This window comes from Drosophila ficusphila, unplaced genomic scaffold, assembly GCF_018152265.1.
Source record: "Drosophila ficusphila isolate 14025-0441.05 unplaced genomic scaffold, ASM1815226v1 contig_668, whole genome shotgun sequence".
NCBI lineage: Eukaryota > Metazoa > Arthropoda > Insecta > Diptera > Drosophilidae > Drosophila > Drosophila ficusphila.
In genome coordinates, this window is record NW_025064601.1 from 750,759 (window position 1) to 757,628 (window position 6,870).

The window sequence follows — 6,870 nt, forward strand, 5'->3', positions numbered from 1 at the left end:
GGCGCATGCTTGTGTCTCTGTCTTTGTCTTTCTCGAACGTTCTTGGCGTTGGAAAAACAAGAAAGCGTCATAATACAAGTTCACACGTGTGGTTAAAGTATCGTCAGCTGTGTCTGTAGTGAAAATGTGGAGTGCTTAGATTCGTCATTTACAACAACTACAACAATAAAGGTAAATAATTGTACACTGATATTTCATTATCGTAAACTATGATTGATTGATTAATTGTTAGATTGACACAAAAGTTGAGAAACTGAGTTTATAGGTTATGTCATACTATTGATAAATGTTGATAGTGTTAAGTAAATTATTAGTTTAAAATTAATTAATTAATTAATTATTATTTTACAAATTTTCATTAATTTCAAATTTATTTAGCAAAAATTTGAACCTTCAATCTGAATAAATGTTTTGATTTTCGAATTGATTCTTTAAAATTACAAATATTAAGAAAAAGTGGCAGATATAAGAAAACTTGATTTAAACTGTGTTGAGCAAGAATTTTAACATCTAATTTAAGTAAATGTTTTAATTTTCAACTTCATCATTTACAATTACAAATTTTAATTAATTTCAAATTTATTTAGCAAAAATTTGAACCTTCGATCTGAATAAGTGTTTTGATTTTCAAATTGATTCTTTAAAATTAAAATTCATCCATTCAATTTCAAATGTTCAACAGGAATCACCACTCTCAAAACAATGGAAACGGACGAGCAAATGCCTTCAACTTCCAGTACATCAATGGAGACGGAGGATATCGTGCCGTCAACGTCTGCAGTACCTTTCGTTGTTCCACACACCACCTCTACCGCCAGAACGAATGCTCAGCGACAACGTGAGTACAGACTACGTCAAGCATTGACCAGAACTCCTGAACAAGTAAGAGCCTTTGCAAAAGCGGCTGCGGAGAGGCAACGCAGGTTCAAGCTACGTAAATCTGCTAACATAGCCCTCACCAGCGGTACGTCAGAGTCACCTGCTTCAACGTCTTGTTCTGTGGTGGAGAGAACAAGCGTTCCTGTCGTGGCGGAGAGAACGAGCGTTCCCCTAACTAACGCTCAACGGCAACGTGCATTCCGACAACGTAGAGCAGCATCTTCTCGGACTGATGTACAACCGAATACTTCTTTAACCCAAACAGCAATACAACTGGAACAATCCACCTGGTATACCAAATGGTCATCGTCAATACTAATTTATGCAATTTGTGCAATTCTTATTTTCATTCAATTCCTTGTTCCTATTGTGCAATTTTATTATATTCATATCAATAAATATTCTACCGAGAAAAAGACGTTGTCACGTAAAATCTTCGCCCGTAAAACCGACTTTACAGGCAACCATTTTTTTCATTTAGAAGCAGAGCCCAACTCGAACACCATAACAAGCAAGACAAAACCATTTTGGAAGAACTTCCTATAGATATGGTAAAGCAAGTGGGCCTGGACTATATGCATGTGGTATGCCTAGGAGTTGTCAGGACACTTTTAAAGTCTTGGGTAAAAAAAAAAGGTGAACAATATTCTTTGACTTCCTGGAAAATTTCAGAATTGTCCACGGAGTTAAAAAATTTAAACAAGTCCTGCCCATACGAGTTTAACAGAAAATCTAGGTCGTTAGATGAGTTAGACCGTTTTAAGGCTACCGAATTGCGAAGTTTTTTGTTGTATTATGGCCCATTTATTTTAGAATCCATTTTATCCAAAGAAAGATACAGCCATTTTTTAAGGTTGTCTCTTGCAATAAGAATTTTGCTAGATGACAAAATCGCTGTTGGAAAAAATAAAATTGCAAGAAATTTACTTATAAGTTTTATAATTGAAATGGTGCCACTGTATGACATAAGTTTTATGACGTGTAATTTCCATTATTTACTTCAGATTCATGAAGACGCATTGTCGTTCGGATCGTTAGAATCCATTAGCGCTTTTCGTTTTGAAAATTATTTGCAGATAATTAAAAAACAAGTAAAAAAGGCAAATAACGCAGCAGCGCAAATATACAATCGACAAGTGGAAAAAAGTTACACTCTAAGACAAAAAAGAACAACTTCAAATATAGTTTTTAGTCGGGCAATAGCAAATGAAGAATTCCACACATTTGTAAAAACCGACGATTTTTACTTTGCAGTTTCTGCACCTAATAACATTTGTTACGTAGGGGACCATGTTATACAAATCGAAAACATAATAAACGTAAATAATGTTCCGCAATTTGAGGGTAAAATAATGCAAAATTTAAAGGCTCTTTTTGAAAACCCATTTGACTCTACAAATTTTGGAATATTAAAAGTAGATACCATCAAAGTTGGCACAGAAATCCTCTTTAAGCTTGAAGACATAAAAAACAAGGGAATAATATTTAAAAACACAAGAAATACATACGCGATTTTTCCTTTTCTTTAGATACCACCCAAAACAATGGAGGCAAACACAAACACTGGTAAGTTCATAGATAAAAAAAAATAACACAAAATTAATTTCATTTGGTAAATAATGAAATTAAACATTAATTGAAATTTCAAAGATTTTATTACTTATCAATGAATTTTTTTTGAATGTATGACTAATTTATCTTTTTTAACAGGAAAAACTTATACCAATATGGGAGCTGTGCCACGTAGTAAGTGCATTTTATTTTGAATACAAATTCAAGAAAACTTTTTAAATTGTATTTTAACCTTCAAAATTTTAGATACAACGGACCCTTTTACACAAATTTTAAGGGAATTAGAATTCTGCCGGAAAAGGGAGGAGGCGATTATTAGGGAGTTGGACGATAGCAGGCGAAGGGATGCAGTTAACCAAACTCTAATAAAAACATTAACCGAAGAGGTTATTATGCTTCGCGGCGAAGTTCGCCAGCTGAAATCTTCACCCGTCGTCGAGCCTCAAAGCAAACTTTTGGGCAGTTTACCTTTTAATTCCCTTTCTGAATTTAAAGAGTTCGATAGGAATTTATTTGTTGATGACCAATTGCGAGCAGAACTGGTAATTTATTTTAAATTTATATGCGGTGACAATTAAAAACATGTTTAACTTTCGTTCAGAAATCAAAGCTTAAAGGGATCGGTGGGAATGATTTCCCATCATTCACCAGGATAGCCATTAAGTCCGTCATAGACGACGTTCTGGCCATCAATATAACTTGGCGAGGGACGCCGGAAAAACTTAGCATTCAATCTTGCTGTACATATAAAATAATTAAAGGTAAACCATAGAAGTTCTTTTGATGTACAAATTTAATATGTTAATCATTTAATTTTTTATATTCTTTTAGAGTTGGCCCTAAACAAGTTTCCAAACAGTACGGAAATGGAAATAAACAAAATCATCCAGCAACATTTTCTTCATGCCAAAGACCGAGTCTTTAAACGGCAGAAGATAAATTAGATTTTCATTAAATGTTGAATAATTAAAGGAAAATTAACTATTAAACACATTCTTTTAATTATTTGCGATTGGAAATCTCTTTTGGGTAACTTTTGGAAGTGTCGCGGAAGTCACTTCTGGAAGACACTTCTTAGTCACTTCTGGAAGTGTCGCGGAAGACACTTCTGGAAGTGTCGCGGGAGACACTTCTGGAAGTGTCGCGGAAGACACTTCTGGAAGTGTCGCGGAAGTCACTTCTAGAAGTGTCGCGGAAGACACTTCTGGAAGTGTCGCAGAAGTCTCTTCTGGGGGTGACGCAGAAGTCACTTCTGGAAGTGTCGCGGAAGTCTCTTCTGGGGGGTGACGCAGAAGTGTCACAGTTCTTCCCGACGGACGTCACTTCCGCGATCCGAAAGCTATAGTCGCGGAAGATAGTTTTATCTTCCAGAAGTCACTCAGAAGTGTCTTCCGCGATAGAAAAGGCTTGCAGGGTAACACGCTGTTAGAAATGTACATATGTATTTATCAGTGATCGGCACCCTTGGCTGTGTGCGTAGCAGCGACACGAAGGATCCCTGCAAGCCTTTTCTATCGCGGAAGACACTTCTGAGTGACTTCTGGAAGATAAAACTATCTTCCGCGACTATCGCTTTCGGATCGCGGAAGTGACGTCCGTCGGGAAGAACTGTGACACTTCTGCGTCACCCCCCAGAAGAGACTTCTGCGTCACCCCCCAGAAGAGACTTCCGCGACACTTCCAGAAGTGACTTCTGCGTCACCCCCCAGAAGAGACTTCTGCGACACTTCCAGAAGTGTCTTCCGCGACACTTCTAGAAGTGACTTCCGCGACACTTCCAGAAGATACCCAGAAGAATATTCCCAATTGGAAAAAAATAATAGAAAATATTTGTACTACATTTATTAAAAATTTAATTTTTTTTAAATATAATAACTTATACATATGTTAATATATTTTTTTTAATATAATTTTGTATATTTTCGACGCTTGTACACCCGATGAACTGTTGATGGAAGATTTTTTGATTTTTCAGCTCTGAATAATCCAGAAATTTAACAAATGTAAACTCTAAAAGAAAAAAAACATATAATATTATAAAAATGAAAACCATATTTAGAAACTGATGTGCATTACCTTTATATAAAAAATAGTTGATCTTAACATGTGCTGCATTTTTTCCGGCATTGTACGCGTTGTTAGACGCAATAATATCTTTAAACACTAAACAATTTTCAGACTTGAACTGGCAAGACAGCAGTCTAGAAACTAAATGACGCCTTGCAGCAAAATCTGTACGCGGGTCAAAAGAAAATACACAAAAATGTTCAGTAAAACCAGAATATCGGTAAATTTTTGGGACCTTTGCTTTACTATCTTCCTATCAACTTCCAGAAGTGAATTGGGAGATAGTTTTTTTTGTATATTTGTTGTTGTAAAATGTGTGCTATCGTCTTTCTATCTTCCAGAAGTGACTTATAAGTGACTTCTAGGCGATAAAAAACTCTTCTTTTTTTCCAAAAATTTCTATCGTCTTTCTATCATCCAGAAGTGTCTAAGAAGTGACTTCTAGGCGATAGATGTGTATTTTGTTTTTGTAAAATGTGTTCTATCGTCTTTCTATCTTCCAGAAGTGACTAAGAAGTGTCTTCTAGACGATAGGGGATAAATTTATCTTCCAAAGGCTTGCAGGGATCTTGCACTGGCACAACTCTGTTAGTTTTAGCCGTCGCCTTAACAACGCTGCTGCGAGAGAGAGAGAGAGAGAGTCGAAGTGCAATGCCGATGCACACTGCGTGTGCAGACCTTATAGCTTATAAAAACTTAATTTGATTTGTTTTAAAAACCTATTACGAAAACGGCAACCATAAATGAGCAAACAAAAAAATTTTTTTGTTTCTTTTGCTTAGTGCGCCTTCCGGGTATAACGACGAAAAATCGTCAGTCCCTTGAAAGTCGCTATAACCGAATTCTACTGTACAGTAGAATCCTGTTATAACGACTCCGCTTATAGTCTCCGTCCGGGTTTTGCGACGAAAACTCGATGGTTTGGTTGGTCCCCATACAAAGTTATATGAAAGGGCCTCCGCTTAGAGCGTTTCCGCTTTTAGCGACAAACCGCTTATAAGAATGAAAATTTTCAAGAAAATTGAAAAATTTAACCGGATATTGCGTCGTTCCGGAAAAAATACAGTGCCATAGTTCCAAATTTAAGCATCAAAACACGCTGTTAGAAATGTACATATGTATTTGTCAGTGATCGGCACCCTTGCTTGTGTGCGTAGCAGCGACACGAAGGATTTTGCACTGGCACAACTCTGTTAGTTTTAGCCGTCGCCTTAACAACGCTGCTGCGAGAGAGAGAGAGAGAGAGTCGAAGTGCAATGCCGATGCACACTGCGTGTGCAGACCTTATAGCTTATAAAAACTTAATTTGATTTGTTTTAAAAACCTATTACGAAAACGGCAACCATAAATGAGCAAACAAAAAAATTTTTTTGTTTCTTTTGCTTAGTGCGCCTTCCGGGTATAACGACGAAAAATCGTCAGTCCCTTGAAAGTCGCTATAACCGAATTCTACTGTACAGTAGAATCCTGTTATAACGACTCCGCTTATAGTCTCCGTCCGGGTTTTGCGACGAAAACTCGATGGTTTGGTTGGTCCCCATACAAAGTTATATGAAAGGGCCTCCGCTTAGAGCGTTTCCGCTTTTAGCGACAAACCGCTTATAAGAATGAAAATTTTCAAGAAAATTGAAAAATTTAACCGGATATTGCGTCGTTCCGGAAAAAATACAGTGCCATAGTTCCAAATTTAAGCATCAAAACACGCTGTTAGAAATGTACATATGTATTTGTCAGTGATCGGCACCCTTGCTTGTGTGCGTAGCAGCGACACGAAGGATTTTGCACTGGCACAACTCTCTGTTAGTTTTAGCTGTCGCCTTAACAACGTTGCTGCGAGAGAGAGGGAGTCGAAGTGCAATGCCGACGTCACACTGCGTGTGCAAACCTCATAGCCCAGTGTTTCCCAAACTTGTCGGGACCGCGACCCACTTACACAAAAAAATTGCACAATCTATATGACAATTAGTACCCACCAAAAATCTACCCGCGACCCACCAGTGGGTCGCGACCCACACTTTGGGAAATACTGTCATAGCCTTTTCCATGGGATGTCCCGTTATAAATCTAGTTTTTTCTGCTTTTTTCCGAGTAAAACTAAAAGCGAAAATTCGGCAAATGCAAAATATGCAATAATAAGTTCACTCAGTTTTTGGTATTATGAGAAACCCATGCTTTTGAATTAAATTTATTAAATTTTTCGTTGTCATTAAAAAACTAATTTGATTTATTTTAAAAACCTATTACGAGCAGAGCAATCATAAAATAAGCAAAACAAATATTTTTTTTTCCTCCTTTTGCCTAGTGTGTCTTCCGGTTATAACGACGAAAAATGGTCGGTCCCTTGAAAGTCGT